Source organism: Rosa rugosa, chromosome 2 (genome assembly GCF_958449725.1).
Source record: "Rosa rugosa chromosome 2, drRosRugo1.1, whole genome shotgun sequence".
Taxonomy (NCBI): domain Eukaryota; kingdom Viridiplantae; phylum Streptophyta; class Magnoliopsida; order Rosales; family Rosaceae; genus Rosa; species Rosa rugosa.
Genome location: NC_084821.1, coordinates 33921164 through 33935082, shown reverse-complemented (window position 1 = coordinate 33935082; position 13919 = coordinate 33921164).

Here is a 13919-nt window from a genome sequence, read left to right as displayed (position 1 = left end):
ACCTGAACCGTTGGTGTTCATAATTGTAAATCGTAGTTTTGAATGCCTTCATGATTATCAATTTGGCTGAAAATTTGCAGAGATGATCTACTCATATATACCTAAAAACTGAACGGTTAAGATGTATGTGATCGAAAAGTGGGTCCATTAAGGAAATCCGCATATTTTAAAATATGCAGAGGTCCTTAGCAGAGAAGGACTATATATATAGGGCCCTTCCACTAAGGGAACCCTTTTTTTGGTCTTTTTTAGGGATAGGGCATTAGATCAACTTTTCGATCACATTTCATCATCTCAACTGTTCATTTTTTAGGTCTTAATGTGTAGATCATTTCTGCAAATTTTCAGCCAAATCGGTGATCGTTATGGTATCAAACTAGATTAAATTAATGGACGAACCAAATCTGTCAAACTTGAACCGTTCATACTTATAATCTTAAATCCCATTTTGAATGCCTTAACTATAATCAATTTGGCTGAAAATTTGTAGAAATGATCTACACATTAGGATCTAAAAACTGAACGGTTGAGATGCGAAAATATGATCAAAAAGTTGGTCAAATGCCCTATCCTTAGAAAAGATCAAAAAAGGGATCCCTCACTAGAAGGGCCCTGTGTGTGTGTGTCTATATATATATATATATATACAGTCCAGCTACGGTGCGGACGTTGATACGCCTAAAAGTAAGCGCGCAATTTAACCCTGCAAAATGTAGTTGTCAGTATAGAATAAGTAGGGATCGTTCTAGCCGGGGATTGAGGGTACACATGTAATTGCAAAAACAAATAAAGAATTAATAAAAATATAAAATATTATTTACAAAAATAAAACAAAGAAAAGAAATATATACAAGTTAATGTGAAAAGAGGGGATTAAGAATTAGAGTTTTGAAAATTAAAATAAATAAAAGAAAGAAAATGTAAAAACACATGTACAAGGGTGGAACAAAATGAACAAAGATCAAAACCACATCCATATGAATGAAATCCAATCACAAATCCTATAGTTGATTATCTATGTCATGAAAAATAAGTTGACCATGTGAAACGTTAGAAAGCAAACGATTTCCCATATTTTACTTTCCTTCAATATTTAATCTAAGTGAAAGCACCTAAATTAAACCTATTGAACATACAATCATAGTCTAGAAAGCTAGCTAATCAAGAACACATTCAACGCATGAAGAACAAAGAAAGGATGTCAACCAAAGTGCACAACCTAGTATGAAAAAGTTCATCTATTTGCAATCCTCCTTAATTGATTTCGACTTTTGTCCAAAGCCTTCACTACTTAAATCTAGCTCCAATTACATGCATATATCCTAAGTTGGCCACCAAAGAACACATACATATAAAAGTTTTCTATAATCCAAAATCAATCAAGCAATCTCACATAAGCAACATATAAATCACAAATTTATTTCAAAACATATAAATAGGCTTTAAACTTTGCCCTTAACGTCATGTTAACTAGAATTCATAACTCTACAAATCAAACAAAGGAAAACAAAAGAAAGTATGAAATACACCGTGAAAGATGAATGACGAAGCCTTGAACGAAGAACTTGAAGATCCTTGAAAGCAAGCAATCTTCTAGGGACAACACAAGGGTGGGTGTCGGCTAGGATCTTGATGTATTGCATGACTTCTCCTCCTCCTTGGTTGAGACGTAGAGCTTCTGAAGACTAGAGAATGGAGAGAATTTTTCTAATGTTTATTTTCTGAGGGAGAGAGGTGTGTCCAAACGTCAAGCATAAGGGAGTTTATATAGGGGGACGGCCAAGCTTCATGATCCTTCTTTTAATTTCCCAAGGAATTAATCTGATTATGCCACACAGCTTCGACCAATCACGTAGCGCCACGTCATCTCTGTTGTGTCATCCAACCAATCAAAAAGCTGCAAAATCAATCCCTAATATATTGTTGCCGAATTTTTAAGGATTATTTTTGATTTTATTCATAAATTTCGGCCAAATTAATATCTAGGCATGAACCTAGACAATGTATCTGGACGCATTTTGGACCTTTTCTCCCTTAAATCTCTCCATGGCTTTATCCTTAATGTCCTCCCCTTGATTTTCTCTTGATTTTCACATTAATACTGCAGATTTTAATTCCTTAATTTCGGCCAACATATCTTGAGGGAATTGAGGGATGAATCTGGACTTGTTTTGAGCCTTTTCTTGTTGCACAATCCCATGAAACTCTCCCAAGATTTTCTCAACGTAATTCCCTTGATTTTCACATTATCTCCATCATTTCCCATGGCAAAAATCAGATTTAATCTCCCAAAATATCTCCAACGTCATCTTCAAGCCATGTGGTCTCCTAATGCCTTCAGGTTTCCTAGCCTCATCAGGATTCCTGCGTTGACTGGGATTCCTAGTCGGACTCGGAAAACTCCATTTCTTCATTTCAGCTCATTTCTGCATCCCTTGTGCCTTGCCTTTGTCATCTCCAACGTCTCACATCCTTCAAGTGTCTTTAACCTCATTTCATTGTCATTTATTCCAATGTACCTAGAAAATAGAAACTAAATTAAAAATGATTAAGTAAAGGAAATAACTAAGAAAAATATGAGGAAATAATTATTAAAACGTCGCATAAAAATGCTCCTATCAGACGTCCGTACCGTGCGGACGGTACGGTTTTCCCGTTTTCCCCCACTTTCCGATCACATTTTCACATCTTAACCGTTCAGTTTTTAGGTCCTAATGTATAGATCACCTCTGCAAAATTTCAGCCAATTTGGTGATCGTTAAGGCATCCAAAACTGCAATTTACCATTATAAATACGAACGGTTCCGGTTCGACAGATTCAGTCCGTTCGTGTAAATTGCAGTTTTGGATGCCTTAACGATCACCAAATTAGCTGAAATTTTGTAGAGGTGATCTATACATTAGGACCTAAAAACTGAACGGTTAAGATGTAAAAATGTGGCCGGAAAGTTGTCGAAAACAGGAAATCCGTACCGAAATTTCGGTACGGACGTCTGCACCTGAGAAAAATCATATATATATATATATATAGATTTTATCCAGAGCGATGCCTCGCTTTGAAATTTCAGAGCGAGGTTAGAGTTTAGGGTCACTTTTCGGTCTCATATTCACATCTCGACCGTTCAGTTTTTAGCTACTAATGTATAGATCATCTCTGCAATATATATATAGAAACTTCCTCAGGTGCGGATATCCGCACCAAAGCAAAAAGGTGCGGATTTGCCATTTTTTCCCACTTTCCGATCATATTTTCACATCTTAACCGTTCAATTTTTAGGTCCTAATGTATAGATCATCTCTACAAAATTTCAGCCAAATTGATGATCGTTAAGGCATCCAAAACTACAATTTACATGAACGAACCGAATCTGTCGAACCGGAACCGTTCGTGTTTATAATGGTAAATTGCAGTTTTGGATGCCTTAACGATCATCAAATTGGCTGAAAATTTGCAGAAGTGATCTATACATTAGGACCTAAAAACGGAACGGCTAAGATGTGAAAATATGATCGGAAAGTGGGGAAAAACTGGAAATCCGCACCGAAGCAAAAAGTGCGGACGTCCGCACCCAAGAAGGGCTATATATATATATGCATGCGCATGCGCATGTTCTTCCCCAAAATGAAATACTGCAAACTATACTTCAAGAACCCTAATTAACTTAGATAAAAAGTTAAATGTAGATTAAATTGTTTGGAACTAGAGAACATAGGCCTGGCCTGGCCCGAGGGCTACCTGACCCTGTTTATCTAGACGAGCTTGAATCTTGATATTTAAAATGAAGCTCGGCCCGGCCCAGCCCGTCATTATGTAAAAATGTTGTAAGGCTTGGCCCGTTGATGGCCCTTATGGATAAGGAGAGAAGAAAAAAACAATGGTCTTGTTGTGTAGACATGGTGCACTTGCTGTGTTAATACCAGCTATGCGTTGAGTAGAAACACCACAAGCACTCACTATTACACCAGGCGGGCCTTACGTTGGTAACCTACATTTAGGCCCATATGGGAAGCAAAAGGGTTCAAAACCCTAACCTACACTATAAATACAGGGATCTCCTCTCATTCAAGGGAAGCCACCATTCTTCACTTACTCATACTTTGCATACATCCTTACATGTATATGACTTAGGCATCGGAGAGTCGAAGGTGTGGATCTTGAAGACGGTTGCTCCCACAGTCACCCATTTCTGTAGATGACGGCATCTCGACACCGCATCAACAATTGGCGCTAGAATGAGCCCTCCGGTGGTGCCACCAGATCACCATGGAGCAATTTCATCATCTAGCCAGAAAATTATTCTTTCTGGGCATCCAAATTTTCTCTCCTTATACATCTTTCTCTTATCAAGACTTCATGTTTTCCACATCTCCTTCTTAATTTTCATCTCTTTCACATGAAAAATCAAGCTTTTTTCAGCTTCTGGGTTTCTGTTTCACAAGACATGAAAATCAAACACCATGACCCCAACAACCAAAAATATACAACCGTACAAAAGGATACAGTTTTTCATGAAAACAATCCTCGAAAACTCCACTCAAGTTCAATCCAGAGGTTCCCTTTTCTCAAAAGACTGCAACTCAAAGAAGCGACACAAAACTCCACTACAAACCTACTGGGCAAACCTGAAGTTCCAAAGACTTACTCCCTGACTACCTAACACTAAGACATACCTAATGATTATACCAGTACTGAAGAGTATCAGATAAGGATCTGCTGCAGACGGCCCATCACTCGAGTAGTACTGATTATCACCAAGTATGTAACCTTAAAGCTCTGATACCAAACTGTTACACCCCAATTTTCAAGCACAAATAATAAACAATTTAAACAAACATAAATACTCTAGGTGTGATGTTTCAGACATCAACACTAAATACTTGAGATTTTTTTTCTTTTAAAACAAGTAACAAAGATGCTCTGAACCCACAATGTCAATAGAGACTCATTCTTCAGAGTCACATATTACATTACACCAAGTTTACATATTAAATTGAAATAACAATTCAATAAGTAAACATACCCACCACACTTACTACACAGCGGAAGACTAACAAGTGCGAAACCACAATTTAGTTCCTACACCTACGACTGCAATAGCAAAGGACCCCTCAGCTTTAACTACGTTCACCTTAACCTGCAGGATATCCCCTACACCATTGGATAGTCCACCGGGTTGAAACAACAAACCTGATAGGCTTTTGAAAGCTCGTGTGAGTAAACTAAAAAAAACAAAGAAGTAGCACATACTTAAGTCATCTCAACCTAACAAAATCGATATGTAAATATCATGAAAACAAGCATCAAATTCACATACTTCAATGTCATGCTAACATAAGTTAACTCATAACTAAAACCCACATGCTTTGACTCTCATCTCAGTATCCAATTTCACAAAAATTCAACTAAACAATTCCAACTCAAGTAAGGTTTTAAAACAGTTTAAAACGCAATTACAAATCTACAAAATCATCGTTCATTTGTCTCAACAAATAGTTGTCACCTCAGTGACATTTCAAATCATTTTTAGTCTCAACAACAAACCTAAGAAATCACACTCATTTCCTCTTGACAGGAAGCATTTGTCATCACTGTGACGTTATAAATCATTTCACAGCTCACTACTAATCTTGACCATGCCACAACTGCATTCACAATTTAAACCAAGTAAAACCAGTAATCCTTGTATAGAAAATTAATTCAGGAGATCACTTAAAAGCACACAATCCAAAATTATAGTAATCCCTATGTAATGATTAGTTCAGAAGATTATATTAAAATCAAATAATTCAGAAAATAGTAATTCATGCATAGAATTTAGTTCAGGAAATTACAACAAAGTAAAACAATTCAATACCAGAAATAAACTAAAAATCAATACTAATTCATCTACTGATAACACCAATCACCAAATCTTCAATCTCAACATCAATCACTCAACAATAAATCACAACCTTTACACAACAATCACCACACCAACTATCACCACTTTGGCTATTACCACTCGAAATACAATTTCACCATTCTCAAAACAATATAATTGGTCACCTCAAAATATTGTTCCCTTGATCCCAACAATCTCATCGAACTCAATTTCAAAATATTATTTTCACAACTCAAAATCATTACCAAAATCATACATACTTCTTTCAAGACTCAAAGCTGACAATACCGTCTTTTCCTTCCAAATTCATTTATTTTCTTCAAAATCACATTGCACAACAATAGTGAATAAAACCCACAATTCCATCAAGATATATATTTATATTTCTCATATATATATGTGTGTGTGTGTGTGTGTGCGCGCGCAAACGTAGTCATCCACTTAGAGATGCCACTAATACTAATTATAGTTCAGAAATTGTAAAACCCAAAAATTCATTTTTATAAAAAAACTTCGTTTTAACTTACCATGAACCATTGACGATCAAGTTCATATATTTCAAAACAAATATCAATTTGCGATAAATATGATTTTACAGCTAACAATTATTTCTAATAAAACTATAATATAACAAATCATCATCCAAAACGACGTGAGATTTGCTCACCTCCATATCCTGTTGCATCTTCACACACAAATCGAGACAAGCACAATCCACAACAATCCACTCAAAAACAACATCGTCAAGCACCTAATCACAAAGAGGTCATACTCAATACAACGCAAAGTACACAAGCGTTTTAAGGTTCGAAACACGTGAACTATAAACCGAAGGATAAGTCAATCGAGACGAAACCTCACCCGAGACACCACATGATCTCTGAAACATTTCTAGGATCAAATCACCCAAGCAAAAGGACGATCCTATGGTCAGATCTTCACAGATCGAAAATCGTACAACCCGAAACCGAAAATAACCGAACTCGTCCACAAAGTCGAGCAAACACAAAATTAAACGCACCTACATGTTAGTATCGAAGAACGAAGGCTAGCAAAGTAAAGAATTTCTCCTGAGGAGGCCGGACGCGCCGCCAGAAGCAGCTGTGCGTGAGCCGCACACACCGCCGGGTGAACTTCAACAACAACAAAATCAACTATGGCCAAGTTGTAGATCACAACACGAGGATCAACTTTCATAACTAGCACTAAGGTCGATTTGGCCTAGATCGAGCTATATCAAGCTCTAAAGATTTCAGCCGCTAAACTTCAAACCCCGATTTCTCGCTCCACACTTCAAATCGATCATCAAGGCTTACATGGATCGAACCATGAGGAAGGGAGCTTCAAAATCCAAGCATTTTCGAGCTCAGCCGTGGTCGGAGGAGAGACGTAGCTCTGGGTTAGTCGCCGCCATGTTTCCGCCTTCCGATCCGCCGCATACGGTGTAAATCGAAGGAGAAGAGTGGCCGGGGTCCCAAGAGAAGATCGAGGCGCATGGTCTGGGCCGAAAAATGAAGATTTCACCAGGTCGGGTCAAGGGTTTCTCAGCCAGGTCAAGGGTTTGAAAGAGAGAAAAATTTTTCTGAAAGAATGAAGACTGCAGAAGAAAGGGAAGAAGAAGAGGAAGAAGAAAAAGAAATAAAAATGGGTCTGATGATTAAGGAGAAAAAAAGAAAGAAAGAAGAGTAGAAGACATCTAAAAAATTAAGATACCGGGCCATCATGCTTTATATTTTTTTAAGATTCAGAATCGGGACCAAATTAGGTCTAACGCGGTTCTAACCCGGACTAAACCAGTCGGTCTGAGTTGATTTTTTTATTTTTCGGGTATTTTTTCCCCAGCCCTAGCTAGAATAGCAGTTAATGCAGATGTTCTTGCATGTTTCAATTGACTAGCTCAAGTTACGAATGATAGATAGACAGCCAACTAGTTCTACAAATATAACATGTCAATATCTTTTAGTCTGTCAGTTTACTATATTATATTATATAAACTAATCAAATCTCCTGTTCTGCATTCACGTATCTTTATATATGCATATATATGATCCCAATTCACACAATGCACGGCTACACATCAATTGCATGAGTTTCGAGGCGTGGCTAAAGATCTCATCTATGAAAATGAGATAGGAGGTGATGCATAAGGTATAAGAATTAGCTAGTTACATTTAGAACTTAAGAATGTAGAACAATTGACAGGTAAACATTCATAGATATCAATGACGCTAGATCCAATGGTTAGTTGACTACTAGAACCAACGTGAACCGGCGTTTGTTGACAATCTATAACCCTCATTAGCAATCCTAGGGCTTGAAACATAAATTATGACTGTAAGACTTGTGTTTGGAGATTCTATATTTCTTCCACATACTTAAAGCTTCTTAGGACTGATCTTAATTCATCGAACCTCCTAACGCCTTCTTTAGGTCACATTTTTAAAAGACCAATGTTGTTGTAGTTGAAGTCGATGACTCAGCAATGGATTGCCATGAACAATCTAACCACATGTTATAACATCAATTGTTTTTCATGCATACTCGAACACAGATTTCACTCACTGACAGCATACAATACGATAACTTATTAGTCCTACTCAACTCTAGATGTGAGCTAGCTTCCAAGCCGTTGAAGAATTACAAATCTTCCCACCAACTGCTGGCAGCTTGGTCTTTCTTCTATATCGTCTATGGTTTACCGGGATTGAGTTAATGAGAATTTTTCTTTAGTTCCGATATATTAATGTGCATGTTGTAAAGTGAAAAATAATATAAATGAGAAACATGCTTAATAGCCCTAATAATAACATTGCAGTCCATACAAAGTGTAGCACTAATACATTCTGTGTACACTACTAGCAAAAAGAGCAACACACACAGATTTTAAACACACTGACTCTCACTCTGATAAAAAATCAATGGATTTTAACTTGTAGATACAGACATCCGTGAGAGATGAATGTCTGGGTCCCACACAAGAAAAATGCTTACACATATACTCATTGAAATCAGTGTGTCTAGATTTTCTTACAGATATCTGTATGTACCAAGTATTTTGTCTATACTGATATCTGTGTAAAACATTTATACACAGATATCCGTAAAGAATAGCAAAATTATAATTTTCAAGATGAGTTTTACTTTATAGGGACATCTGATACAACGACTTCCACATTGTCGTCCGTGTGAATGTGAAATAGCCACTAATATCTGTATGAAGTTTTATACAGCTATCTGTAGCATTGCTAATTTTCCATAGATATCCGTGTGAATATTTGATTGACATATGAATGTGTCACATCTCACATAGATATCAGTTTGCATTATTGTTGTTAATACACAGTGATATCAGTGTGTATTGAGGAATGTGAAAAAGGGACTGATATTTGTATAAAGTTTTACACAGTTATCTGTAACAATTGCTACTTTCTCACAGACGTCCATGTGAGTTTTTGATTGACAGACATGTTTGCATCTCACACAGATATCAGTCTGTATTATTATTGTTAATACACACTGATATCAGTCTGTATTGAGGAATGTGAAAAAGGATTGATATTTGTATAAAGTTTTACACAGTTATCTGTAACAATTGCTACTTTCTTACAGACGTCCATGTGAGTTTTTGATTGACAGACATGTTTGCATCTCACACAGATATCAGTCTGTATTATTATTGTTAATACACACTGATTTCAGTGTCTTCTGGATTAAAACAATCCAAAATAAATAATAGTGATCTTTCTCCCTCATTATTTGTTATTATATATGTCTTTAATAGAATTGTTGGGTTAAGTGTTGGGGTAGCCGACTACGGAAGAAAAAAAAAAGAACAAGGAGGGGAGAGTGGGACGGAAGAAGATATAGTGAGGCCTATGCTACAGATCTGACCTTGGGCTAATAGGGATTGCAGATTCGATCTTCTCTCAGGCTAATGGACCGATGCATGTGGTTATATCTGATCCAGCGTTGTGTTGCTCAGATCCGGAGTTTGGGTGATTTGTTTGTTCTAGATCGAGGAGGCTCATTAGCAAAAATTTGTTTTGGAGGATGTGATTGGGAGAGGGGAAGAGGAGGAGTTGCCCGAGTTTTAAAACAGTGCGTTTGAGGTCGATTGGGGAGGGGTTGGTGGATAGGAGAGAGGGCTTGTGATGAGAGAGTTTCCTGATGAGTATGCGCCACATGGTGAGATTAGGAAGCATGCAATGAGGGAGCTGATTGGGTTGATTCAGGTTGTGCCCAACAAGGAGTTTCAGCATAGTAAGGTGAGTTAGGTTGGGTTGTCTTAGTTGAGGTGGATTATTCATCTTCTATTAGATGTGCTTAATAGCTTTCTTGTTTTTATGTTTATGTATATATTTATGATATTGACTTTCCTAATCCCATTCATTGTTCTTGTCATCATCCTCAGGGGTCCTCTTAGGTCATTCTTGAAGGAGAGATTCTTAGGTAGGGCAGGCGTGCCACGTGGCGATACGCCCAGCTAATCAATGCTTATGCATGAGGGTATTGTGGGTATTTCATTTTAATTAAATATGGGTAGTTTCATAATACAATTAAAAAATAGAGAAGAATGATTGGCTGGCGTACCACGTGGCTGGTACATTTGCCCTACCTAAGAATTTCTCTTCTTGAAGACATTGTTTCTTGATGTGGTTGATGTCCCATTGGTTGTTGTTGGTTCTGTCTACTTGGTCTTCATTGTTTGTTCTTTGCAGTTGCAAAAGAAATTGTAGAACTCTTGTTTGATTGAGGAAGTAAAGTGGCTGATACTTTCACTAGTTTGCAAGGTTTTAAGTGTTCAATCATGTAAGAGCAATTTGTGGTCTTTTGCTTTTTAGATTGTGTATGAAACATTGTTGATTTGGTGCATTTGCTTCTGATGTAATGAAATTTTGGAGTTTTAATGAAGTTGTGTATTTGTTCTTATGTTAATATCTTTAGTTTTTGTTTGTATGTTAGTGTTTAATAATAAGATTTAATAATACTGGTATCATTACGTGGGTACTGTTATCAATGATATTTTCTCATTTCACACATATTTTAATATAGTTTCTCACTTTCCACTGATTTTTTTATTTTTAAATTTAAATTATAATTTTATTTGTATAATGTGAGATGTTGATGGGTCCCACTAAAAAACTCATACTGATTTTTATATCAGTGGGGAAAGACCAAAGACCACCGCACCAAATAGAACAGACGTAACATCTGTGAGTGTAGGGTAGCCATTGGGCTTCCCACACAGATTTCAGTAGCTATTAGGATTTATACCCACTAATTTCATTCAGTGTATATAGCTCTTTTTGCTAGTAGTGGTAATTAGGGCTGTCAATTCCGACACGACCTGATAACATGACTCCAAACCCGCACAAAATAAAGCGGGTTGAACCCGCACGATTAAAAAGCGGGTCAGCCATGGGTCAACCCGCCATGACCCATTTAATAAACTGGTCGGTCGCGGGTCAACTCGCCAACATGAAGTGAACCCGTATAACCCGATTATGCTATACTTCTTCTTGAAATTTTGGACGTTGGGAGTATTTGATCATAGGATTAGAAATTTGAAATATTTTGCTTTATAATTATTGGATTTAATTACTTATTAATTATATATAATTATTTATTTTCTTCGTCTTGTGAATTTTTAATGAGTTTAATCAATTTATGCATTTTTTTAGTTAAATGGATCGCATTGTTTACCCTTCAATAGGTCATTTTGTCCAACACAGCACGATCTATTTATTAAATCTCTGATATATAATCACAATGTAGGCTAGGGTTAAAAGTTTCATCGGTGATATTTTAAAATTTATCATGCCCAATAGTTAGATACAACGATGCTGATCTTCATTTTCACAGGTGGCCTCCATGGTGTATGTAAATTACCGTTTTGATAGAACCTACTCTATAAATGTAACATAATAAGTATGTTTCTATTTTTTTTTTTTAGGGAAAATTGTTCGTATGGTGCCCCAGGTTTGCCTCCTTATAACTTTTGGTACCTCAGCTTTGAAAAATATCAATACGGTACCTAAGATTCTTGGCCCAACTGAGGATTGATACATATGGTCGTTACATCCGTTACGTCGTTTGCCAGCTGGCAATATTTGAAGGGCACTTTTGTCATTTCATGTCTTAATCCTTACTAATCCCAGCCATGTCCCCTCTCAACTGATTAACACCACCAGCAAGCTCTCTCTCTCCTCCTCCTCCTTTATCACTATCTTTGAATCCCTAATAATCACAGAAATTTGATCCATCATGCCTGCTAATTTATCTTTGGATCGGATCTCCTAGCAGTAATTGAACATGTTATAATTTAGAAGGAAGCTTAGGCTTTACAATAATTTAGGGCTTTGTTATAATGCTAATAGTGGTTTTGAAGACAATACCAGTTCTGGGATTGGTCCATGTTACCCACCAAGACTGAAGCCTTGATAATCAAAGCCATTATTGATATGGTAGAGTTTACAAGTTTTTAATCTGTGTTGAGCTATTAATTGCAACAGGGAGTTAATTCAATTTTAGTATACGGTTGTTCCAGTAATTCAAGTGCGGCATCTCAACTCCACATCAGCTCTCTCTCTCTCTCTTGTCTTCTTCAAATTCATAGAATTAGAGATTTGAAATAAAGAAAATTGCAGCCACTTTCTTTCTTCCCTTTCTCTCTCTTTCGTTCTTTATTCTCAAACTCTAGCCTCTTCATTCTCTCTCTTCTGTGCTTTTCAAGGAGATATTGAAACAAGGCTATGACTGCACAAAGAAGGCATCAGAGATATCAGATAATAAAAAAATCAGAGGGATCAAAGCATTTGAAGGAGATTAACCACAATTAAGTCAAAATTATCAAAAATAACCCAAAACTCAACTGCAGCCCCATCACAATTCACAGATGATAATCGAGAACAAGAAAGTAAGCATTTTGTGAAAGCACCCAGAATTACACACAAACCCAACTGCCTCCAATGGTGAAACTGCATTATCAAACACCCAGAAACAAGAGCAAATTACAGAGCTGAGCAGCCCAAATGAAGATTGAAGACATTGAAATATCAATGAGGAAAAGAAGACCATACGAATGCGAGGGTTGTGGTCGGGGAAAGTGAGAGATACGGTGCTGAAGAAGAAAAGAGAAGAGCATTATTATTATTATTCTTCTTCCATTATTGTCAATGGCGGATTGATGCGCTAAAAACAAGCGCGCAATTTAACCCTGCAAAATGTAGTTGTTAGTATAGAATAAGTGGGGATCGTTCAAGCTGGGGATTGAGGGTACACCTATAATTGCATAAACAAAATAAAGAATTAATAAAAAAAGTAAGAATTATTATTTTCAAAAATAAACAAAATTACATAAGATCGAAATTAGGAGGTTTTAGGATTTTCAAAATTAAAATAAATAAAATAAAGATATTGTAAAAATACATATATAGGCCTCATCATTTAGCCCTTAGGCCCTAAACCCGCCCGGCCCGTAGGGCCGAAGCCCTACCCAGCCCTTACATTAGGGCGGGCCGGCCCTACCCTTTCTCAAATAGGGTAGGGTAAGGGTCATGCAAATGAAGCCCGGCCCTACCCTACGGCCCGGCCCGTTTGAGCCCGTTAGCGCCAAGCCCGGCCCGACCCTAAAAGCCCTACTCGGCCCTACCCTAAAATTTATATATTATTTTTATTATTTTCTATTACATAGACTTTGTTTTCTTTAACTATTATTTTCCTTGTTACACAACAATTAATATTGATAGATTTAGAGAGATAGTTAATTGAATATAACCACCTTAACTAAATTAATAAATGTTATAAGTTAATTTCTATATATGTGTGTGTGTGTGTGTGTATATATATATTAAATATGATCAACAAAAAACAATGAGTCTTGTATTACCTATATAATCATTGAGCCACATTTTGAGGAAAAAAAAATAATGTATTTTTTTTTTTTTGATTATACAAAATAAGGCCCTTTTCGACCCTATTTGGCCCTATTCGGAAGGCCGGCCCAGCGAATCGAACTTTTCGGGCGGGTAAGGGTTA